The 25,722-nt window shown below is 44.7% G+C and overlaps 1 protein-coding gene across 24 annotated transcripts in view; it reads left to right on the top strand.

Moving 5' to 3' along the window:
- Window positions 1-876: 876 nt before the first annotated feature.
- The window catches only part of R3HDM2 (R3H domain containing 2), a 190,697-nt gene continuing 165,851 nt past the window's right edge, over window positions 877-25,722 (top strand). For 11 of the 24 annotated variants that reach the window (XM_039472480.2, XM_074402771.1, XM_074402777.1 and 8 more), the window contains exon 1: window positions 877-1,185. The gene's annotated coding sequence lies outside the window, so the exon portion shown is untranslated. Of the gene's footprint in view, window positions 1,186-13,466; window positions 14,561-25,722 lie in introns of those variants that run through there. The other 13 variants (XM_074402792.1, XM_074402788.1, XM_074402790.1 and 10 more) reach the window with 4 other exon arrangements.

The following is a 25,722-nucleotide window of genomic DNA, read 5'->3' as shown; positions in this document are numbered from 1 at the left end:
ATTCCGCCTAGAACGGACAGAAGAGGGGAGGTTAGAAATTTAAGATGATTTTTGAGAACTGTATCTTAGAGAGGGACTGATGGTAAGAATGTGATCTTAATAGGACAGACTGAGGTCCTCCTAGGTCAGTTTTTTTCATCTGTAAAATGGACATTTACCTGTCGAACCATCGATATCCATGTGTACAACAAATACTGAGTATACGTTCTTTTGGTACAGGGGTAACTGTCCTCAGAGAAAGGCTGTTTCAAAAGTGCTCTGTAGGGCCGGGCACGGTGGCTCATGCCTGTAATCCCAGCACTTTGGGAGGCCGAGGCGGGTGGATCACGAGATCAAGAGATCGAGACCATCCTGGTCAACATGGTGAAACCCCGTCTCTACTAAAAATACAAAACATTAGCTGGGCGTGGTGGCGCGTGCCTGTAATCCCAGCTACTCAGGAGGCTGAGACAGGATAATTGCCTGAACCCAGGAGGCGGAGGTTGCGGTGAGCCGAGATCGCGCCACGGCACTCCAGCCTGGGTAACAAGAGCAAAACTCCGTCTCAAAAGAAAGTGCTCTATAAGTTGAAATTACTTTAGAATGATCACTATTCGTATTATATTGAAATCCGGGGTGTTCTGTCTGACAGACTTGATGAGTTTAAGGAGGACTAAGGCTCCCAGTGGCTACGGATTCCTGGCCTGACACAGGCAACGCGGAGGGAGGAGAGGGCGAGCCTGCGAGTGCGAGTGCCCGCGCGTCAGCAAGAGCGCTTGCGGCAGGCGGAGGGCCCAGCACCGCTGCTGAGGCCCACGCAGGAAGCCAGGAAGCGGGGACCGGCGGAACGCAGGACGCGGTGACGACAACGCCGGACGTGGTGACGTAGCGCGCAGGCCGCAGCGGGGGGCGGACTCTGGGCTTTTCTTCCCCTTCTGATTTTCCCCTCCCCCCTTTTCTCCCTTTCCGGGTTTGGTTCCCCCCTTTTCTTTCCCTCTCCCCCCTCCTTCCCAGGTCCCTTTCCCCTCCCCCGCCCCGGTCCCCCCTGCTTCCCAGCCCTAGAGCCCGGGGAAGCCCCTGCCCGAGAAGAGCCTGTCCCCAGCAGCGCGCCGCCGCCGGCCGTCGGGGCCGAGCGGCAGCCGGGCGGCCGTGGGCCTGGGCGGCAGGCGGAGACGCGGGCACCCTCCCCGCTACGGCCCGTGCGAGGTGAGGCCACCTCCCGGCCAAGGGGGCGGGCGGCCCTGGCGGCCTGTGGGGAGGGGGCGTGGCGGCCGCGCGGGCCGGCGCGAGGAGGCCTGGCGGCCTAGGTTCCCCGCGCTGGGGCAGCCAGGGCCCTGGGGCGATGGGTCGGTGTCGGAGGGCCCTGGGAAGGACTGTTCCAAGTGTACGCAGCTGGAGAGAAGCCGGGGGCGCGGGGCAGACGGCGGCGGTGCGGGGCAGGGGGGTGGCGCCACCTGTGGCCTGTGCGGGGTTGCGGGGGCACTTAAAAAGTGTTGCGCCCTTGCTGTGCTTAGAGGTGGCTAGCTCCTTGAGTTTCTTGGGTGGCCGTTTTCCTTCGAACATAGAGCATGGAAAAATAGGACGGAGAGGTGTAGAAGTGTTTAAAATCATGCCGTTCTCCAGGTTTATTACGGGGACAGGGATTTAAGTTGGCACATACAGGATGTTTCTATAGCTTAAAACTTGGGCCTACGCTAAGCTCATAACTTGCTCGAGCCCCTGAAAATGTGTCGATTTGTTTTCCCTTAGAGCCAACATTTTTCGGCATTTGTGGCCATTAGCCTAGGAACTACCGAATGCTTACTTTCTCAGAGTGAATTGTTCCTAATTATGAGAAGTGACCGAATAACAATCCCAGAGTTGTGTTAAAACCAAAGAAAGAAAAGTGGAAAAGTTTAAATTCAGACTCCAGTTGGATGAATACCTTTGTACATATGTTGTTCAAATAGATAACTAAGATTCAGAAGCCTGAGCCCTGTCTGATGTTCATAAGCAACGTGGAAATTCAAGGAAGGAGGAAAATGACAGGTTTCACTTCAGGAATATCACCAATTCCTAGTATTTTATTGTGTTTTTAGATAGATTTGCAGTTGAATAATTTGTGGGTCTTTTTCCTAATGCTTTTTTTACGTTTTCTTCCTCCAGTATTCTCCCTCCCCACCCCCCAATCCCTTTTTGATGCTGGGGTATCAAGACAAAAAGTTGTTTTGTTTTTTTTTTTTTTTGAGACGGAGTTTCGCTCTTGTTACCCAGGCTGGAGTGCAATGGCGCGATCTCGGCTCACCGCAACTTCCGCCTCCTGGGTTCAAGCAATTCTTCTGCCTCAGCCTCCTGAGTAGCTGGGATTACAGGCACACGCCACCATGCCCAGCTAATTTTTTGTATTTTTAGTAGAGACAGGGTTTCACCATGTTGACCAGGATGGTCTCGATCTCTTGACCTCGTGATCCACCCGCCTCGGCCTCCCAAAGTGCTGGGATTACAGGCTTGAGCCACCGCGCCCGGCCAAGTTGTTTTTTTTTTTTTTAAGATAGGGTCTCACCCAGGATGGAGTGCAGCGGCGCCATCTCAGCTCACTGCAACCTCTGCCTCTTGGGCTCAAGCGTTCCTCCTACCTCAGCCCCACAAGTAGCTGGGAGTACAGGGGTGAGCCATTGTCCCCAACTAATGTTTGTAGAGACTGAGTCTCACTTTGCTGCCCAGGCTGGTCTGGAACTCCTGCGTTCAAGCGATTCACCCACCTTGGCCTCCCAAAGTGCTAGGCGTGAGCCACCGCGCCTGGAAAGACAAAAAGTTTAAGTAGTGGTGAAAAGTGGCAGGTTAGTTTAATTCAGTTCAGTTTTTAGTTGTATTTTTCTTCCCCTGTTGCTGTTCTCCAGAGGGTTGAGAGAACAGAAAACTTTTCTTGAAGGCCTGATGAACTCTTAACAAAAGTTAGATTTCAGAGTTGCAGTTCCAGTTGTCGTTGTGTCCTTTATATGATCAGTAGAGCTTCACAATTTTTTCTTCGTAGAGATAGGATCTTGCTATGTTGCCCAGCCTGGTCTTGAATTCCTGGCCTCAAGTGATCCTCTGGCCTCAGCTTCCCAAAAGCACTGGGATTACAGGCGCGAATCATTACACTTGTCAGAGTTTCACAATGTAAAGTTTTTAAAAATTCTGCAAATAAAAATAGCATGCCTGACTGGCCAGGTGCAGTGGCTCATGCCTGTAATCCCACACTTTGGGAGGGCAAGGCAGGTGGATAACTTGAGGTCTCAGGAGTTCGAGTCTAGCCTGGCCAACATGGTGAAACGCTGTCTCTACTAAAAATACAAAAAGAGCCAGCATGGTTGCAGGCACCTGTAATTCCAGCTTCTTGGGAGGCTGACGCAGGAGTAAAACTTGAGCCCAGGAGGTGGAGGTTGCAGTGAGCTGAGATCGTGCCACGGCACTCCAGCCTGAGTGACAGGGTGAGACTCTGTCTCAAAAAAAAAAAAAAAAAAAAAAAAAGGCATGCCTGGTATTGCTTAACAGAAAATTAAGAGATAGCTTTATTTTTCAAAATAAAAACCAATTTTGCCTGTCAGGCTGTAGATCTGTAGAACCCTTTTTCCCTAACATGCATACTGGCCTCTGGCTGTTCCTTGAGCACACTAGGCACACTTCTACCTCAGAGTCTATGCTCTTGTTCCCTCTTCCTGGATTACTTTTTTTTTTTTGAGACGGAGTTTCACTCTTGTTGCCCAAGCTGGAGTTTAGTGGAATGATCTCAGCTCACTGCAACCTCTGCCTCTTGGGTTCAAGTGATTCTCCTGCCTCAGCCTCTGGAGTAGCTGGGATTACAGGGAAGTGCCACCATGCCTGGCTGATTTTGTATTTTTAGTAAAGACGGTGTTTCACCATGTTGGTCAGGCTGGTCTTGAACTCCTGTTCTCAGGTGATCCACCTTCCTTGGCCTCCCAGAATGCTTGGGATTACAGGCGTGAACCACTTCGTCTAGTCTGGATTACCTTTCTCTTATAAGACTGCATAAGAGCATAGCCCTCCTGTCCCCTCACTACCTTCAGGTCTTAACGCAAATCTCGCTCTTTTTTTTTTTGTTTTTGAGATGGAGTCTTGCTCTGTTGCCAAGGCCAGAGTGCAGTAGCATGATCTCGGCTCACTGCAACCTCTTATCTCCTGGGTTCAAGCGATTCCCCTGCCTCAGCCTCCTGAGTAGCTGAGATTACAGGTGCCTGCCACCCTGCCCAGCTAAACTTTTTTGTATTTTTTATTAGAGATGGGGTTTCACTATATGTTGGCCAGGCTGGTCTTGCTCTTGACCTCAAGTGATCCACCCAGCTAGGCCTCCCAAAGTGCTGGAACCACCATGCCCAGCCCAAATGTCACTTTTTTTTTTTTTTAAATGGAGTCTTGCTTTGCTGCCCAGGCTAGAATGTAGTGGCATGATCTTGGCTCACTGCATCCTCTGCCTTCCGGCTTCAAGCGATTCTCCTGCCTCAGCTTCCTGAGTAGCTGGGATTACAGGTGTGCACCACCACACCTGGCTAATTTTTGTGTTTTTGGTAGAGACGGGGTTTCACCATACTGGTCTGGCTGGTCTGAACTCCTGACCTCAGGTGATCGGCCCACCTCGGCCTCTCACTCAAAGTGTTGGGGTTACAGATGTGAGTCACTGTGCCTGTCCCAAATGTCACACTTAGCATTGATATTCTCTTGGCTATCTGGATGGCAAAGTCTCTCCTCTATACGCATTTACATAATTCCCTATCCCCCCTTTTCTGCTTTATTTTTTGCTTTAACCCTGTCAACCGATAACATATTATATATTTTAAGCTCCCACAGTAGAAAGTAACCTTCAGGGCCGAGCGCAGTGGCTCACAACCCTAAACCTAGCACTCTGGAAGCCTGAGGCGGATGGATCACCTGAGGCCAGGAGTTCAAGACCAACCTGGCCAACGTGATGAAACCCCATCTCTACTAAAAATACAAAAAAAAAAAAAATTGGCCGGGTGCAGTGGCTCAAGCCTGTAATCCCAGCACTTTGGGAGGCCAAGGCGGGTGGATCACGAGGTCAAGAGATCGAGACCATCCTGGTCAACATGGTGAAACCCCGTCTCTACTAAAAATACAAAAAATTAGCTGGGCATGGTGGCGTGTGCCTGTAATCCCAGCTACTCAGGAGGCTGAGGCAGGAGAATTGCCTGAACCCAGGAGGCGGAGGTTGCAGTGAGCCGAGATCACGCCATTGCACTCCAGCCTGGGTAACAAGAGCGAAACTCCGTCTCAAAAAAAAAAAAAAAAAAAAAATTAGCTGGGCTTGGTGGTGGGTGCCTGAATCCCAACTATTTGGGAAGCTGAGGCGGGAGAATTGCTTGAATCCAGGAGGTGGAAGTTGTACTGAACTAAGGTCACACCATTGCACTCTAGCCTGGGCAACAGAGTGAGACTCTGTCTCAAAATACAAAAAAAAAAAAAAGAAGTTTGAGACGAGTCTGGCCAACATGATGAAACCCCATCTCTACTAAAAATGCAAAAATTAGTTGGGCATGGTGGCACATGCCTATAGTCCCAGCTACTCAGGAGGCTGAGGCAGGAGAATGGCTTGAACCCAGGAGGCGGAGGCAGGAGAGCCAAGATTGCACCACTGCACTCCAGCCTGGGCAATAGAGTGAGACTCTGTGTCTCAAAAAACAAACAAACAAACAAACAAAAACAGCTTCAGGAGAGCAGGCGTTTTGGTTTTTTAAAATTTTTTTGAAAGGTTGTCACTTTATTCTCCTTAAACCACAAAATAGAGTCTTTGGACATCACTAGTACAGAGTCTTGCCGAGGTCTTCGCTGAGGTGGAGCAGTTAGGTCAGAGGCCAGGACTCCTGCCAGGTCTCTTTAAGATGCTAACACCCAGGTTAAAAGACTCAGGGCAAGGGTGGTGCTGGAGCTGGCAGGCCCTGCCCCCCGCGCCCCGCCCCAAATCTGGGGGAAGCAGCTGCTTCTCTAAGAGGGCATGGGGTCCAGGCCACAGTGCCCAGGCTTTATGGGGCGGCGGCTGCTGCACAGCGCCACATCTTTGGGGCACACAGCGACGGGTGAGGGTCAGCCCAGAAGCACCAAGGCCACTTCTCCATCTTCCTCTTGCAGGCCAGGGCATTTTTGTTTTATTAATTATTGTATCCTTAGCACTTAGAACAGCACTTGACACGCAGTCAAGTGTGCAACAGATTTATTGACTGAGTAGGTAAGGAGTTTTTTCCTTTAACTCTTGTCATGAGTTTCTGGTTGTGATTAATTGTCCTTGGAAGGGTGGGATAGGTTTTCACTAGGAAAACCTAGTTTTCTAAGGTGCTCATTGAGAGGTGGAGATGTTTTTCTTTTGACAAACATCTTGTGCTTTCAGGCCATTGAATGAAAATACTCTGAGGGCAGAGAAGAGGATGGAGTGTGGAAATTCTTTCGTGTTAGTAGTCTTATCTCAGATTTCATGTGCCTAGAATTTTTACCTACTTCATGCTCTTCCCTTGAGGTTTGTTCATATCCCTGCCAAGACAAATATCAGTCTTGTTACCTCTGACCCTGGAGAGCTGAGAAGGCTGGTTCCACTTTGAACTTTCTAGTAGCCTGAAGATGTTAGTATTTATAATCCTGGCCCTGTGGGCTAGTTCCCACCCTCATCCCCCCAATTCTTGTAGAGACCCTTGAGTTTAAAACTATAAGAATAGGTTTCTCTACCAATGGTAGAAGGTTCAGTTCTAGAGAACGTGATCCTTTTTTCACAAATTGATTTTGGGGGGAAATTTTAGCAACTAAGTTATGCTAAGTTTGAGGGTAAGAGTAGCAGGTAGCCGGGCATGGTGGCTCACACCTGTAATTCTAGCACTTTGGGAGGCTGAGGTGGGTGGATCACCTGAAGTCAGGGAGACCAGCCTGACCAACATGGTGAAACCGTGTTTCTACTAAAAATACAAAAATTCTCTTTGCGTGGTGGCACGTGCCTGTAATCCCAGCTACTCAGGAGGCTGAGGCAGGAGAAGGGCTTGAACCTGGAAGGCTGAGGTTGTAATGAGCTGAGATTGCACAACTGCACTCCAGCCTGGGCAACAGAGTGAGACTCCTTCTGAGAAAAAAAAAAAAAAAAAGGGAGCAGGCACCCTGTATTCTATGGATTATCCCTCATCCCTCATTTTATCTTTTCTTAGTTTCTTTTTTCTTTTGTTTTTGAGACAGGGTCTCTCACTGTTACACAGGCCAGAGTGCAATGGTTTGCTCTTCATTCACTGTAACCTCCCATCTCCTGGGTTCAAGGGATTCTCCTCCCTCAGCCTCCCGAGTAGCTGGGATTACAGGCACCTACAACACCCAGCTAATTTTTGTAGTTTTAGTAGATACAGAGTTTTGCCTTGTTTGCCCGGCTGGTCTTGAACTCCTGACCTCAGGTGATCCGCCTGCCTTGGCCTCCCAAAGTACTGGGATTACAGCCATGAGCCACTGCACCCAGTCTGTCTTTCCTTAGTTTCTTGGTTGGTACATTAGTTACCTTCACTGACCTTTTGGCTAGAGTAGCCTTGATGAGATTTCTCTTTGGGGCAATTCAGCTACTCTTTAGCTCAGGAAGGCAAAGGGAGTGAAGGAGTGAAATGCTTTTTTTTTTTTTTTTTTTTTTTGGAAGACAGTGTCTTACTCTGTTGCCCAGGCTGGAGTGCAGTGGTGTGATTTACTACAATCTCTGCCTCCCGGGTTCAAGTGATTCTCTCGTCTCAGCCTCCTAAGTAGCTGGGATTACAGGCACCTGCCATCATGCCTGGTTAGTTTTTGTATTTTGTAGAGATGGGGTTTCACCCTGTTGGCCAAGCTGGTCTTGAACTCCTGACCTTAGGTGATTTGCCTGCTTTGGCCTCTCAAAGTGCTGGGATTACAGGTGTGAGCCACCACGCCTGGTCTGAAGTGTGCTTTTAGCCCTTTGGTGGCAAAGCTAAAGCTTTTGCTTAAACCTTTGTGAGGACATTGAACGCTGCCAGACCTAGGAGAGAATGGTTAATGGGAGGTGCAAGAATTGGTGATCTGCTATACATTTGACTGGATATAGTTATGATGTTATTAGTATAAAGAAGTAACTACGTCTTCTAGAATCATATTAGTAGTTCTCATTTTGTGAATAATTTTTTTTTTTTTTTTTTGAGACGGAGTTTCACTCTTGTTACCCAGGCTGGAGTGCAATGGCGCGATCTTGGCTCACCACAACCTCCGCCTCCTGGGTTCAGGCAATTCTCCTGCCTCAGCCTCCTGAGTAGCTGTGATTATAGGCATGCGCCACCATGCCCAGCTAATTTTTTGTATTTTTAGTAGAGATGGGGTTTTACCATGTTGACCAGGATGGTCTCAATCTCTTGACCTCGTGATCCACCCGCTGCGGCCTCCCAAAGTGCTGGGATTACAGGCTTGAGCCACTGTGCCGGGCGAATCTTTCCTTTTTTTTGAGGTGGGTACTCGCTCTGCTGCCCAGGCTGGAACGCAGTGGCATGATCTTGGCTCACTGCAGCCTCTGCCTTCTGGGTTCAAGCAGTTCTCCCACTTCAGCCTCCTGAGTATCTGTGGTTACAGGGGCGCACACAATGCCTGTCTAATTTTTGCATTTTAGTAGATATGGGATTTAACCATGTTGACCGGGCTGGTTTCCAATCCTGACCTCAGGTGATCCACCTACCTTGGCCTCCCAAAGCTCTGGGGTTACAGGCGTGAGCCACTGCATTTGACCACAGATCTGTTTTCATCCTTGTCTTCTTCCATTGTTTTTGTGGCATTTGTTACTGTTGACCCCTTTCCTTCTTGAAATATTTGGTGACACTATACTTTTCTACTTGCATTCCTGGCTCTTTTGCTCCTGCCCATTATTTACTTATTTATTTGAAATGGCTCCTCACTCTGTCACCCAGGCTAGAGTGCAGTGGCGCGATCTCAGCTCACTGCAACCTCTGCCTCCTAGGTTCAAGCCATTCTGCTACCTCAGCCTCCTGAGTAGCTGGGGTTACAGGCATATGCCACCATGACCAGTCAATTTTTCTATTTTTAGTAGAGATAGGGTTTCACCATGTTGATTAGGCTGGTCTTGAACTGACCTCATAATCTGCCCACCTCGGCCTCCCTAAGTGCTGGGACAGATGTGAGCCACTGAGCTTTATTTTTTATTTTGATACAGGGTCTTGCTGTGTTGCTTAGGCTGGAGTGCAGTGGCAGGATCATGACTTACTGCTGCCTTGACCTCCTGGGCTCAAGGCTCCCAAGTAGCTGGGACTACAAGTGTATACCATCACACCCAGCTAATTTTATTCTTTTACTTTTGTAGAAATGAGGTCTTCCTATGTTGCTCAGGGTGGTCTTGAACTCTTGGGCTCTAGCAGTCCTCCCCCCGGCCTCCCAAAGTGCTGGGATTATAGACATGAGCTACTTGGGAGGCTGAGGCAGGAGAATTGCTTGAACTCGGGAGGCGGAGATTGCAGTGAGCCAAGATCCTACCATTATACTCCAGACTGGGGAACGAGAGTGAAACTCCATCTCAAAAAAAAAAAAAAAAGAAATAGAATCTGTTAGAAATGGAGATGGGTGCATGCATGAGTAAAAGAGCAAGACAGAGAATAATAGTGGTAATGAGAAGGATGTGCTCTTGGGTGACTTCTAGTTTTTTGGGTTTCATGTCAGGGTGGATAGTGACTTCATTTATAAATTAGGGAATATAGGAAGATGCACATTTGGGAATAAAAAGTGAGATGTTTGGTTTTGGAATTGTTGAATTTGAGGTACCTGTGGAGCTGTATGGAAATGCTTGCTAGGTGGTTGGATATACCAGTCCAGAGGTAGAGAAGTTGGGACTGGAGAGAGATTTGGGACTCAGCAGTGTAGTAGTATATACGTTGTAGTTAAAGTGATGGGTTTGGGTCAGCCTAGAGGCATGTTGAGGCTGAAGAGATGCAGGCTGAGGAGAGACCTTGGAGAACACTGATAGTTAAAGGTGTGACTTGTGGAAGTGGAGCCCTGGAAGAAATCTGAGGAGCCTAGAAGTAGATGGAAAACTAGTAAAGGCTGGGCGTGGTGGCTCACACATGTAATCCGGCCTGGGCAACATAATGAGACTTCTATTAAAAAGAAGAAACAAGCTTTGTCTTTCAAGATGACTGCAAAGAGATGGACAGAGAGGACAGTAATTAGAGGGAACATGGTGTACAAGGAGGAGTTTTTTTTAAAGATGACAGCATATTTATGTATACAGGAGAATGAGCAAGACAATACAAAGCCTTGATAACAGAATGAAGTTCTTGACCCTGTAAAGAAGATGCAGTCTAAAGCAGGGGTAGAAATATCCCCTTCATTAAGATAAGGAAAAGGTCAGGAAAGGGATGGGGAGAAATGTTTGGTATCTGAACAAAGAAATTTGAGAGAGTTTCTGCCTTATGACCTTTATATTACTTGTGATGTAGGGGACTTACTCTTTTGGGGCTGGGAGCTAATGTCTTAGTGTAAGGCAGGTTGGTAGAATAGGGGCCTTGAGAAGGGAGGCAAATTCAAATAGCTGTTGAGAGAATGGGAGGGTTAGCTGCTGAGGGTACTTGTATGGCTAGGCAGACAAAGGTATCATGGGGTAGTGAAAGGGTGGGAGAGCATTTCAAGCAGATATAATAGTCTGGACAAAGACCTAGAGGTATTAAAGAATATATATCAGGCTGGGCATGGTGGCTCACACCTGTAATCCTAGAACTTTATGAAGTCAAGGCAGGAGAATCACATCATGTCAGGAGTTTGAAAGCAATCTGGGTAACATTGTGAGACCCCCATCTCTACCAGAAATTAAAGCAATTAGATGGATGTGGTGGCATACAGCTCTTATCCCAGCTACTCTTGAGACTGAGGTGGGAAGATCACTTAAGCCCAGGAGTTTGAGGTTGCAATGAGCTGTGATTGCACCACTGTACCCTAGCCTGGCCAACAGAGTGAGACCCTGTCCCTAAAAAAAGAAAAAGATGGGCCAGGTATGGTGGCTCACACCTGTAATCCCAGCACTTAGGGAGGCCGAGGAGGGTGGATCACAAGGTCAGGAATTCAAGACCAGCCTGGCTAATATGGTGAAACCCCATCTCTACTAAAAATACAAAATTTAGCCAGTCATGGTGGCGGGAGTCTGTAGTCCCAGCTACTCGGGAAGGTGAGGCAGGAGAATCGCTTGAACCCGGGAGACAGAGGTTGCAGTGAGCTGAGATTGTGCCACTGCACTCCAGCATGGGCGACAGAGCGAGACTCCATCTCAAAAACAAAGCAAAACAAAAAAAAACAGATGGTTGGGTACATTGGCTCATGCCTGTAATTTGTAATCCCAGCACTTTGGGAGGCTCAGGTGGTCAGATCATGAGGTCAGGAGTTCGAGACCAGCCAGGCCAATATGATAAGACTCCATCTCTACTAAAAATACAAAAAATTGGCTGGGCGAGGTGGCTCATGCCTGTAATCCCAGCACTTTGGGAGGCTGAGGTGGGCGGATCACAAGCTCAGGAGTTTGAGACCAGCCTGACCAATATGCTGAAAACCCATCTCTACTAAAAATACAAAAGTTAGCCAGGCTTGGTGGCAGATGCCTGTAAACCCAGCTACTCAGGAGGATGAGGCAAGAGAATTGCTTGAACTCGCGAGGCAGAGGTTGCAGTGAGCCTAGATTGCAACATTGCACTCCAACTTGAGCGACATAGAGTGAGACTCTGTCTCAAAAAAATACCAAAAAAACCCCCCAAAATTAGCTGGGCTTGGTGGTGCTGGCCTGTAATCCTAGCTACTAAGGAGGCTGAGGCACTAGAATCTCTTGAACCTGGGTGGCGGAGGTTGCAGTGAGCTGAGATCACACCATTGCACTCCAGTTTGGGCGACAGCAAGACTCCGTCTCAAAAAAAAAAAAAAAAAAAAGGACCGGGCGCGGTGGCTCAAGCCTGTAATCCCAGCACTTTGGGAGGCCGAGGCGGGTGGATCACGAGGTCAAGAGATCGAGACCATCCTAGTCAACATGGTGAAACCCCGTCTCTACTAAAAATACAAAAATTAGCTGGGCATGGTGGCGTGCGCCTGTAATCCCAGCTACTCAGGAGGCTGAGGCAGGAGAATTGCCTGAACCCAGGAGGCAGAGGTTGCGGTGAGCCGAGATCGCGCCATTGCACTCCAGCCTGGGTAACAAGAGCGAAACTCAGTCTCAAAAAAAAAAAAAAAAAGAAGGAAAAGAGACTGTAGATGGTATCTGTGGAGCAGTATTTTGAATGGCTGAAGAGAAGGATATATTTAGGGCCTGATTTTATGGTGGGCTTAGAAGCTATATTAAGGAATTTGGAATTTTTTTTTTTTTTTTTTTTTTTTTTTTAATAAAGAAGAGGGAGAAAGAGGAAGAGGGAGAGAGGGTGGGGGTATTGCTTTATTGCCCAGGCTAGAATGCAGTCTAAATATGGGTATGCCTATAATTGTCCTTAATAATGGAGACATGAAAGAAAATGAGGGAAGAGAATAACAAACAAGGAGCCAACCAAGATTTCATTTAAACTTCTAAATTGATATGATGTGGTACTGATAAGAGTGTATATTTTGTATGTTTAAAGTGGAGAGTTCTATAAATGTTAATTACATTTACTTGTTCCAGATCTGAGTTCAAGACCTGAATATCGTTGTTAATTTTCTGTCTCATTGATCTGTCTAATATTAATGTTGAAGTCTCCCACTATTATTATGTGGGAGTCTAAGTCTCTTTATAAGTCCTGTATGTCTAGGTATTCCTGTATTGGGTGCGTATATATTTAGGATCTTTAGCTCTTCTTGTTGTTGCATTGATCCTTTTATCATTATATAATGTCCTTCTTTGCTTCTTTTGATCTTTGTTGCTTAATTGTAACTTCTGCTTTTTATTTATTTATTTTAGCTCTCTGTTTGGTTGGTAAATCTTTCTCCATCCCTTGTTTAGAGTCTTTGTGTATCCTTGAATGTGAGATGGATCTGGATGCAGCATACTGATGGGTTTTAGTTTTTTATTCAAATTGCCTTTGGATTAGGGGATTTAGTCAATTTAAATTTAGAATTAATAATAATATATGTGAGTTTAATACTGTCATTAGCTGGCTATTTTGTCCATTAGTTGATGTAAATTCTTCATTATATTGATGCTCTTTTTGATAATTTTTTTAGAAAGGCTGATACTGTTTGTTCCTTTCATATGTGTAGTGGTTCTTTCAGAAGCTCTTGCAAAGCAGGCCTGGTGGTGATGAAATCTCTGAGTGCTTGCTTATTCACAAAAAACTTTATTTTTCCTTCACATGTGAAGCTTAGCTTGGCTGGATGTGAAATTCTGGGTTGAAAGTTCTTTTCTTTAAGGATGTTGAATATTGGCCCCCACTCTCTTCTGGCTTGTAGGGTTTCTGCTGAGAGATCTGCTGTAAGTCTGATAGGCTTCCCTTTGTGGGTAACCTGACCTTTCTCTCTGGCTGCCCTTAGTATTTTCTCCTTCATTTCAACCCTGGTGAATCTGACGATTATGTGCCTTGGAGTTGCTCTTCTTGAGGAATATCTCTGTGGTGTTCTCTGTATTACCTGGAGTTGAATATTATCCTACCTTACTAGGCTGGGAAAATTTTCCTGAATAATGTCCTGAAGCGTATTTTCCAGCTTGGATTCATTCTCTTCGTCACATTCAGGTACACCTATCAAGCGTAGATTAGGTCTTTTCACATAGTCCCATATTTCTTGGAGACTTTGCTCGTTCCTTTTTATCCTTTTTTCTCTCGTCTTGTCTTCTTGTTTTATTTCATTGAGTTGATCTTCGACCTCTGATATCCTTTCTTCTGCTTGATCAATTCGGCTGTTAAAACTTGTGCATACTTCACGTAGTTCTCGTATTGTGTTTTTCAACTCCATCAATTCACTTATTTTCCTCTCTAAATTTTGTATTCTTGTTGACATTTCGTCAAACCTTTTTTCAAAGTTCTTAGTTTCTTTAGATTGTGTTATAACAAGTTTTTTTAATTCACAGAAGTTTCTTATTATCCACGTTTTGAAGCCTGCTTCTGTAATTGAAACACACTCGTTCTCCATCAAGCCTTGTTCCGTTGCTGATGAGGAACTGGGATCCCCTGCTGAGGAAGAGGCGTTCTGATCTTGGGCATTCTCAGCCTTTTTTGACCGTTTTCTTCCCTTCGTTGTAGATTTATCCATCTGTGGTCTTTATAATTACCGTCTTTGTAATTGGGTTTCTGAGTGGACGTCCAACTTACTGATTCCCAGCGCCGAAATCTGAGCAACCCACTGCACCGACTAAATCAGCGGCGTTAAGATTGAGGGTGCTTTTCCGACTCTGCACCGAGAACCGACGCTCCGAGGCGCCGGCAAAACCGCCTCGCTGGTCACAAGAGTCGCGCTGGCGACCCGTGGGGCTCCTCTGCTGGGAATCTCCTGGTGCGTGAGCAACAAGAATTCATGTGAAGGTGTGGCGTCCTCTCCTTTGCGCTTTCAGTGGGAGCTACAAGCCCGAGCTGCTAGTGATCAGCCATCTTGGATCTCTCTCATCAGGAATTTGGAATATTTTGAGGCAAAGGTGAACCTCTGAAGATTTTTAATCAGAGAAATGAAATGATTATGTTGTATTTTACAAAGGAAACTGGCAGCAATTTGAAATACTTATACTGGATTTAGAGTAGAGGGAGTGACACTTGTTAGGAGGCTGTTGTAGTCTATATAAGAGATATTTAGGCTGGGCACGGTGGCTCATGCCTGTAACCCCAACACTTTGGGAGGTTGAGGTGGGCAGATCACCTCAACTCTCAAACCTCATCTCAAACTCTCAGGAGTTTGAGACCAGCCTGGCCAATATGGTGAAACCCCATCTCTACTAAAAATACATGCAAAAGAATTAGCTGAGCATGGTAGCGGGTACCTGTAATCCCAGTTACTGGGGAGGCTGAGGCGGGAGAATCACTTGAACCTGGGAAGCTTAGAGTGAGTTGAGATTGCACCACTGTACTCCAGCCTGGGCAACAGAGTGAGACTCTGTTTTTAAAAAAAAAAAAAGAAGAAGAGATACTGAAATCAGGATAGCCTAGCGTATGCTGGGTAAGAAACAGTCTCCAAATCTCAGTAGCTTGAAGCAATTAGTTTACTTTCCACTGGCACTACACGTCCATCAAAGATAGGCTAGAGACTTTTAGTTGTTCAAGGACAAAGACCAGCAGGGCAACCAGTGCAGCCACCATTGGGAACATTGCCAGTTGCTCTGCTGAAGGCAAAAGAAAACTGGAGGCCTTGCCCCATTAATTAAATGCTCTGTGGAGAAGTAATGAGAATGGAGGAGAGGGAACAGAGCTGAGAAGAGCAGATGGATCTGTGTGAGTTGGTGCCAGAATTTGGAGATTGTTTAAATTTGGGAAGAGGGGAGGAATAGTGGATGGATGACTCTCAGATTTGTGTCTTGGGCGAACTGGGTGGTGTTGCTTACTGAGATAAGAAAAGGGTGGGTTTGGGGTTACAGGAAATGTTGGTACAGAGTTTACTTTTGGAAATGTGTAGTAGGTAGTTGTCTAAATGGATCTGGAGTGCTAGAGAGAGGCAGAGGTATTTAGATTTGGAAGTACTCTCCACAAGAAGGTTTAATCTATGATGGGGAACAAGATTGCCCAGGGCAAACTTAAGAGAGTGCTAGGAGAGCTGTCGAGGAGCCCCAGGAAATACCAGAATTTTGGGGACACTCCTGACCTGAAGACATTGGATTTTGGTGTCTTGGACACCAGACATTGGCTGGGTGTGGTGACTCACACCTGTAATCCTAGCACTTTGGGAGGCCAAGGCTGGCAGATCACCTGAAGTCAGGAGTTTAAGACCATCCTGGTCAATGTGGTGAAACCTCATCTCTACTAAAAAATACAAAAGCGACTGGGCATAGTGGCACGCGCCTGTAATCTCAGCTACTTGGGAGTCTGAGGCAGGAGAATTGCTTGAACCTGGGAGGCAGAGATTGCAGTGAGCTGAGATCGCACCATTGCACTCCATCCTGGGCGACAGAGCAAGACTCTGTCTCGAAAAGAAAAAGTAGCTGGGTGTGGTGGTGGTCGCCTGTAATTCCAGCTACTTGGGAGGTTGAGGCAGGATAATTGCTTGAACCCAGGAAATGGAGATTGCAGTGAGCTGACACGGTGCCACTATACTCCAGCCTGGGCAACAGAGTGAGACTCTGTCTCAAAAAAAAAAATAAAACATTGCAGCCTGTGCCCATTTCTCACAGCCCAGTACTTTTTTGAGGAAAGAGCAAACGTAAGCTGGGAAGCTTTATTTTCCATCATTTGATATATTCTTTACAGAATGTTAGTTCTCACTTATTTTTGCCAATGGAGGACTTACTTTTATTGGTCCTCGGATGGAATGCATTATAATTCTTTGATTTTGGACATATTTGGCAAAAATTTTGACAGTTACCTGTAAGCTGGCAAGACACACAGAAAGAATAATGTGATAATATCATGGGAGCATAGTGTAACGCATATTAGATCATTTAATCCTCAGAATAATAATCCTCATGGAATAGTATTGTATTATCCCCATTTCACAGTGAGGCTTAGGGAGATTAGGTTAGATTATGTGTCCATGATCATGCAGCCAGGATATAAACCCCAGTTTGACATGGAAGTCTTTTTTTTTGAGATGTAGTTTTGCCTTGTAGCCCAGGCTGGAGCGCAATGGTGGGATCTCTGCTCACTGCAACGTCCAGCTCCTGGGTTCAAGTGATTCTTCTGCCTCAGCCTCTCAAGTAGCTGGGATTACAGGCATGTGCCACCATGCCTGGCACATATATATATTTTCCAAGACAAAGTCTTACTCTGTTTCCCATGCTAGAGTACAGTGGTGTAATCTTGGCTCACTGCAACCTCCACCTTCCGGGTTCAAGTAATTCTTGGGCCTCAGCCTCTCAAGTAGTTGAGATTGCAGGAGTGTGTCATGCCTGGCTACTTTTGTTTGTTTGTTTGTTTTTTTGTTTGTTTTTGAGACGGAGTTTCGCTGTTGTTATCCAGGCTGGAGTGCAATGGCACAGTCTCGGCTCACCGCAACCTCTGCCTCCTGGGTTCAGGCAATTCTCCTGCCTCAGCCTCCTGAGTAGCTGGGATTACAGGCACGCACCACCATGCCCAGCTAATTTTTTTTTTGTATTTTTAGTAGAGACGGGGTTTCACCGTGTTGGCCAGGATGGTCTCGATCTCTTGACCTCATGATCCACCCACCTCAGCCTCCCAAAGTGCTGGGATTACAGGCTTGAGCCACCGCGCCCGGCCTTTTTTTTTTTTTTTTTGAGACGGAGTTTCGCTCTTGTTACCGAGGCTGGAGTGCAATGGCGTGATCTCGGCTCACTGCAACCTCCGCCTCCTGAGTTCAGGCAATTCTCTTGCCTCAACCTCCTGAGTAGCTGGGATTATAGGCACATGCCACCATGCCCAGCTAATGTTTTGTATTTTCAGTAGAGAGGAGGTTTCACCATGTTGACCAGGATGGTCTCGATTTCTTGACCTCGTGATCCACCTTCCTTGGCCTCCCAAAGTGCTGGGATTACAGGCTTGAGCCACTGCACCCGGCTAGGTTCTTTTTATTTATTTATTTATTTAGAGACAGGGTCTTGCTCTGTTGCTCAGCCTGTAGTACAGTGGTGCCATTATGGCTCACGACAGCCTCTACTTCCTGGGTTCAAGCAGACCTCCTGCCTCAGTCTCCCACATAGCTGAGACTACAGGCACACCATGCCTGGCTAATTTTTTAATTTTTCTGCAGAGATAGGGTCTTGCCATGTTGCCCAGGCTGGTTTCAAACTCCTGGCCTTATGAGATCATCCTGCCTCAGCCTCTCAGAGTGTTGGAATTATAGGCATGAGCCACTGTGCCTGGCCACTAAATATGCTTAATGCTTCACCTTTTTCAACATTTAGATACATATTTTAGTATGTATCTAAAAGGCCAGCTTCGGCCTCCCAAAGTGCTGGGATTACAAGCGTGAGCCACTGTGCCTGGCCCTCTTTCAGCTTATTTCTATTCATAAAGAATATTTATTTTATAATTGGAGGAATAAACCAGTTATCTTAACACTTAAAAAAAAAAAAAGGGGGGCCGGGCACGGTGGCTCAAGCCTGTAATCCCAGCACTTTGGGAGGCCGAGGCGGGTGGATCATGAGGTCGAGAGATCGAGACCATCCTGGTCAACATGGTGAAACCCCGTCTCTACTAAAAATACAAAAAACTAGCTGGGCGTGGTGGCACGTGCCTGTAATCCCAGCTACTCAGGAGGCTGAGGCAGGAGAATTGCCTGAACCCAGGAGGCGGAGGTTGCGGTGAGCCGAGATTGGGCCATTGCACTCCAGCCTGGGTAACAAGAGCGAAACTCTGTCTCAAAAAAAAAAAAAAAAAAAAAAAAAAGGATATAAAGGGACTATATGTCAACTCTGAAGCTTGTAAGTACTCCAGTAGTACATCCATCACCTGGATGGTTGAGGCAGTACATTTGAACTTGAGATCAGGTGAGCTTTACACTTGGGTGCTTGTGGGAGAAATTTATGATGCTGGAATTGTTTTGCATGTGTGTGAATTCAGACTAGAGTTTATGTAGGATACTTTGAGGAGAAGCTTAGTAATTCTGTGTACATTTAGCTGTCCATGAAATGTAAAATTTCCTTTTTTTTTTTTGAGATAGAGTTTCACTCTTGTTACCCAGGCTGGAGTGCAATGGCACGATCTCGGCTCACTGCAACCTCCGCCTCCAGGGTTCAGGCAATTCTCCTGCCTCAGCCTCCTCAGTAGCTGGGATTACAGGCACACGCTGCCATGCCCAGCTAATTTTTTGTATTTTTAGTAGAGACGGGGTTTCACCATGTTGACCAGGATGGTCTCCATCTCTTAACCTTGTGATCCACCTGCCTCGGCCTCCCAAAGTGCTGGGATTACAGGCTTGAGCCACCGCGCTCGGCCTTTTTTTTTTTTTTTTTTTTTTTTTTTTTTTTTTTTTTTTGAGACAGAGATTCACTCTTGCCACCTAGGCTGGAGTGCAATGGTGCTATCTCCACTCACTGCAAACTCTGCCTCCCAGGTGCAGGTGATTCGCTTGCCTCAGCCTCCTGAGTAGCTGGGATTACAGGCACCCACCTCCACACCCAGCTATTTGGTGTGCGTGTGTGTGTTTTTAGTAGAGACAGGGTTTTGCCATGTTGGCCAGGCTGATTTTGAACTCCAGGCCTCAAGTGATTTGGCCTCCCAAAGTGTTGGGATTATAAGCGTGATTCACTGCACCCAGCCCTCTTTTAGCTTATTTTTTAATTCATAAAGAATATATATTTATTTTTATTTATTTTATATATATTTATTTTATAACTGGAGGAATAAACCATTTATCTTAACACCTTTAAAAAATGGATAAAGGGGTTTTATGTCAACTCTGAAGCTTATAAGTACTCCAGTAGATCTGTTTTCTGGTGGTTTTAATTGGTCTTCAATTAAGTAGTAATTTCTTTTTTTCCTGGGCTTTGTGACTTTTTCTTTGGGTAGGCTCTCTGTGTGTTGCTGCCAATTTTTTTTTTTTTCTTTTTTTGCCCCACTCCTCAGCTGTAGTTTTTATTAAATAACTTCACTGTACTTTATCAGTTAGTTAACAGAACTTCTATTTAAATCTAGTAGTATATAATTCTACTTCTGTGACATAGTATAAATATATGCTTCTTTGAACTCTGGAAGAAGGAAAGCTGGTGTGTATTAGCTTGTCTTAAGTGGCTAGAGACAGTGTTTTGGTGTGACCTGTGTAAAATTTGAAGAAAATAATATTATATGTTTTATCAGACTAAAAATTGAATTTTAGTGCAAAGTGGCTCTTGGGTTGACAAGGAAGAATATTGTATTTTTACGTAGGTCTTAAGGTTTTTTGAGACAACTCGAATGTCAAATAAGGTACCTGGGATCATTAGGAGGCTTAATCATCATTTTAGGGTTTGTGTATATTAAAGGACCCTATTGACTGGCTAGCTGTGGAGATAAAACATGAACCTTTAATGAACAGGATATAATGGATTAGATCCTGTGATGTAAACAGAATGCAGTAGAATTTAATTAAGTCAATGGCTCAGTACAAACAGATACAAAAAAAGAAAGAAATCAGTATAGAAAGACTTCATGGAAGAAGTAGATTGAGGTTGAACTAGGCTTTGAAGATTAGTATACAAAATTCATTTTGGTAATCATAAATTTTTTTTTAAGCCACACTCTTTTTTTTTTTTTTTTTGAGACGGAGTTTCGCTCTTGTTACCCAGGCTGGAGTGCAATGGCGCGATCTCGGCTCATCGCAACCTCTGCCTCCTGGGTTCAGGCAATTCTCCTGCCTCAGCCTCCTGAGTAGCTGGGATTACAGGCACGTGCCACCATGCCCAGCTAATTTTTTGTATTTTTAGTAGAGACGGGGTTTCACCATGTTGACCAGGATGGTCTCGATCTCTTGACCTCGTGATCCACCCGCCTCGGCCTCCCAAAGTGCTGGGATTACAGGTGTGAGCCACCGCGCCCAGGCACACTCATCCTTTTAATCAGTAATCCACTCCTGAGGTTACTCTTCCATAACAGCATTAATCCCCTCATGAGGGTGGAACTCTGATCGGTCATCATATTTCAAATGTATATATTTTTCTTTTATCAGATTTGCTCTTTTATGAAACACTATGGAAAATTTTGTATGTATTCAAAAGCAATGAGTGGTATGATGAATGTCCCTATACAGTTATCAGCTCATGGTTAATCTTGCTTCATCTATATTCCTACTACCTCCCTTATTGGTTTGTTTGTTTGTTTTTATAGAGACAGGGTTTCACCATGTTGCCCAGGCTGTTCTCAAACTCCTGAGCTTAAGCAATCCTCCTGTCTCGGCCTCCCAAAATGCTGGGATTATAGGCATGAGACACCATGCCCAGCCCCTTTTGATTATTTTGAAGCAAATCCTTTATGTGTTATTTCGTCTGTAAATATTTTAGTATGTATCTAAAAAAATAAGGACTTGACTGGGTGCAGTGACTCATGCCTGTAATCCTAGCACTTTGGGAGGCCAAAGTGGGAGGATCACTTGCGGCCAGGCGTTTAAGACCTGTTGCCTGAGCAACAAAGTGAGATTCCATCTCTACAGAAACTTTAAAAATTAGACCAGGCTGGGTGGCTCACATCTGTAATCCCACTTTCGGAGGCAGAGGTTGAAGGATCATTTGAAGTTAGGAGTTTGAGACCAGCCTGACCGACATGGTGAAACCCCACTTCTACCTAAAATAATGAAAACTAGCTGGTCTGTGGCGAACACATGTAATTTCAGCTACTCCGGAGACTGAGGCAGGAGAATCACTTGAACCTAGGAGGTGGAGCGAGACTCTATCTCAGAAAAAAAAAATTAGCTGGATATGGTGGCTTGCATCTGTAGTCCCTAGCTACATGGGAGGCTAAACTGGAAGAATTGTTTGAGGCCAGGAGTTTAAGGCTGCTGTGAGCCATGATTTTACAACTGCATTCTAGCCTGGGTAACAAGAGCAAGACCCTTGTCTCTAAGAAAGAAAACAAAAACACACACACAAAAATAAGGACTTTAAAAAACCAGTTGTGTCTGCATGTAGGCAAGCATGAAAGAAAAAGTGTTTAAGAAAAAAAAACCACTTGCGCATCTATAATAATTATTCCTTAATATCAAATATCTGGTGTTCATGTTTCACTGTATCCTGATTTTTTAGTAGCTTGTATGTTTAAAATAGGATCCAGATAAAGTCTGTGGTAGTTGGTCAGTATATGTTTAATGTCTTTTAATTAGTTTTAATTTTAATTTTCTTTCATGAAATGGAGTTGCTCTGTTGCTCAGGCTGGAGTACAGTGGCAAGATCTTGGTTCACTGCAACCTCCACCTCCCAGGGTTAAGTGATTCTCTGCCTCACCTTACCAAGTAGCTGGTATTACAGGTGCATACCACCATGCCCTGCTAATTTTTGTGTTTTTAGTAGAGATGGGGTTTCACCATGTTGGCCAGGCTGGTCTTGAACTCCTGACCTTGTGATTTACTAGCCTCGGCCTTCCCATGCCCAGCCTAACATCTCTTTATCTAAAAGATTTTCCCTCACTTTTTTTTCTTTGTAGTTTATATATTAGAGAAACTGGGTCATCTGTCCAGTAGAGTTTTCCACAGTTGGCTGCATTAGTTGATTGACATCATTGTGGTGTCATTTAACGTTTTCTCAGTCTCCCATATTTTCTTCAAATTGGTAGTTAATATCTAGATGATAAGGTTCAGATTCAATATTTTTGGTTAGCATACTTTATGTGGTTTGTACTTGCATCAGGAGGCATGTGATGTCTATTAATCTCCCTTTTATGATGTCAGCAGCTATTGATAATCATTGTCTAGATCCCTTCATTGAACTTCATTATCGATTTATAAATGTGATGCTCAAATTCTGTCATTTCTTAATTTTTTTTAGCTGTAATACTTTTTATAAAGAGATACTCCCCTCATCGTTTATTTGGTTACTCTGAGGTACAATTTGTGTAGGACAGACAAGACAGATGCTTAAGTCTTTAATTAACAGTTAAGACCATTTTCAAAATAATGAGTTTGTTCACTAACATCTTCTAAAATTGACTGATGAGTTTTTAAAAAATAGTCATTATGGACTCTTCAGTTTGAGCATATTTAATGTGTTTAAGCCAATTTCAGTTTTTTGTTGTTTTTTTTTGAGACGGAATTTCGCTCTTGTTGCCCAGGCTGAAGTGCAATGATGTGATTTTAGCTCACTGCAACCTCTGCTTCCCGGGTTCAAGGAATTCTCCTGCCTCAGCCTTCCGAGTAGCTGGGATTGCAGGTGCCTGCCACCACGCCTGGCTAATTTTGTATTTTTAGTAGAGGTGGGGTTTCACCATGTTGGTTTTGAACTCGTGACCTCAGGTGATCTGTCCACTTTGGCCTCCCAAAGTGCCAGATTACAGGTGTGAGCCACCGTGCCTGGCCAATTTCAGTTTTATACTTATTGATGTCTCATTGTCTCATCTTTGGTAAATGGGAACCTTTTCAAGTTGGCTCCTATGTCCTTTGGATATGATACTGTTAGTCTTTGATAGCTTCCTTGCTTTCTGATCTGACAAGATGATCAAAGATCATCTTTCACATTTTCATTTCTGAACATGGATCAGACATTGCTTCCCAAATCCTGTTTTCTTTTATGGGAAATGGTGTTTAGAAACCACATTCTGGGTGTTTTTGTTTGTTTTTAAAGAAAGTGTATTGTAAGTTCAAGTCAGTATTTCCAATTCAACATTTGGACTGTAGGTTGGTTGGTCTTTTTTGTTTGTTCGTTTTTTGTTTTCTTTTGATTCCTTGTGAAGATCTTTCTTTTTTTGAGACAGGGTCTCACTCTGTCACCCAGGCTGTAGTGCAGTGATGTGGTCATAGCTCACTGTACCCTTGATCTCCCAGTCTTAAGCCATCTTCCTGCCTCAGCATTCCCAGTAGCTGGGATTACAGCCCATACTATCATGCCCAGCTAATTGTTGTTATTTTTAGTAGATCCGAGGTCTTTGTTGCCCAGGCTGGTCTCGAACTCCTGATCTCAAGTGGCCCTCTAGTCTTGGCCTCCTCAAGTGCTGAGATAAGGCATGAGCCACTGCACCTGGACAGTAGGTCTTCCTTTAACCTCTTCAGTCATAAAGAAATTTGTGTTTTTCAAATTACAAAATTAATATATACTCATTACAGCCAGTGCTCGACTTACGACCACGATTGGTTCCTACAGACCATCGTAACACGATTTGGTCGTAAGTTGAGTAGGCTATATGTACAGTACAGTACTGTGAAATGATGTTATAAAAATCTTTGTCATATTTTATCATTCTTTCATTATTGTTATATATCATAATTTTCTTTGTTCATTTTATGCCATTTGTATCATCTCTACACCATTTTGTTTCTTATTTTCACATTCGTCAGGTTTAAGTAAAACACTGCATTACCAGTACAACTGGTTTAATATTTGCAAAACATACAAAATTACAAAATACAGGTGCATACAAAAATACAAAATACAGGTGTAAAAAATACCATAGGAAACATTTTCCCAATTGCAAAACATATCAAAATATATAAACATGTACGAAACATTTTATTGGCCGCTGGTGCTTGGCTGCGGATTGTTGATGTCATCATCTGAGGCAGCAATTTCTCCATTTCGTGGATGGGCCTGCTTCATTGCTTTGTTATAACTGTTGATTGCATGGGTGCAGAACCTTTCACAGCTTCACGAATTCTTTATCTTTCAAAATCGTAGACACAGTTGAGTGTGTTAACTTTGTATCACGTGCGATCACATTCACTTTCTTTTTTTTTTTTGGAGACAGAGTTTCGCTCTTGTTACCCAGGCTGGAGTTCCTCCTTCGTACTGCTTAATTACCTTTATTTTCATGTGGAGATCGATGGCCTTTCTTTCCTTCTTGGCAGGCTGAGGCGTAGACAAAGACAATTTTCTCTTGGTAGTCATCTTGGGAGGGGTTTGATGAAACATATCCAAGACACAAAACACAAATTGCTGTACCGAGTCTGGGATAACAGTTGAAATGGTGCACACGGAGATGGTAGTGCTGCCGGAAGCTGGTCTGCACTCTCGTACGCCCAGCTGGGCAACATTTGCGCTGCCAGACGCAGAGTAGTCGTGGCTAGCGATTGTGGTCGTAAAGTCGAATGATCGTAAGTTGCATAGGTCGTAAGTTGATCAATACCTGTATAAGACATTTAAATGATTTTAAAGTATAAAAGCCAGCCTAGGCAACGTAGTGAGACCCACATCTCTACAAAAATTTTTTTAATTACCTGAGTGTGGTGTCGCACATGCTTGTAGTCTTAGCTGCTTGGGAGGCTGAGGTGGGAAGATTGCTTGAGCCCAGGAGGTTGAGGTTACAGTGAGCTAGCTGGGGCAATAGAGTGAGACCCCGTCTCAGAAGGAAAGAAAGAAAGAGTGAGAGAGAGAGGGAGAGGGCGAGGGAGAGAGAAGGGAGGAGGGCAAGGGAAGGAAGGAAGACATAAAGAAAATAATGTAAAAGATGAAAAATTCTATGTAAAAGATGAAAAATTCTGACCCTATCCCAAAATTGATAGTTAACCTACTTAACAGTTGAGAGGCTTCATAATGGGCGAGTATATTTGACTCTAATTATAGATATCTTTTTTTAAATTTTTATTTGTACATTTTACAAATACAGGTGGGATTTCACTATGTTTTTCAAGGTGGTATTGAACTCCTGGGTTCAAGTGATCCTCTGCCTCAGCCTCAAAGTGCGGGGATTACAGGCGTGAACCAGCATGCCTGGCCTAGATACCTTGTTTAGGTAGCACTGAACCTATAGATAAAAATTAAGAATGGACTTTTTTTTTTTCCTAAAGTATGTGTGCTGCCGAAGTAAGCACATGGGATGGATATTTTTTGAGACTAGAGAAAAAAAATGTGAGAAGTTATTCCTTATGTAAAATGAGAATTCTTATACATTTTTGGATTTACTTTTTGAATTGATATTAAATTTGTATGGTTCAAAGTTTTAAGGATAGAAAAAAGTATGAAATGGAGTTTCCATCCTGCTCTTTTTTGTTGAGACAGAGTCGCACTCTGTCACCCAGACTGGAATATAGTGGCATCATCTCTGCCCACTGCAACTTTCACTTCTGGGGCTCAGATGATCCTCCCTC

This window comes from Saimiri boliviensis, chromosome 7, assembly GCF_048565385.1.
Source record: "Saimiri boliviensis isolate mSaiBol1 chromosome 7, mSaiBol1.pri, whole genome shotgun sequence".
In the NCBI taxonomy this organism is placed as follows: domain Eukaryota; kingdom Metazoa; phylum Chordata; class Mammalia; order Primates; family Cebidae; genus Saimiri; species Saimiri boliviensis.
This window is presented reverse-complemented; position numbering and strand designations above follow the sequence as displayed.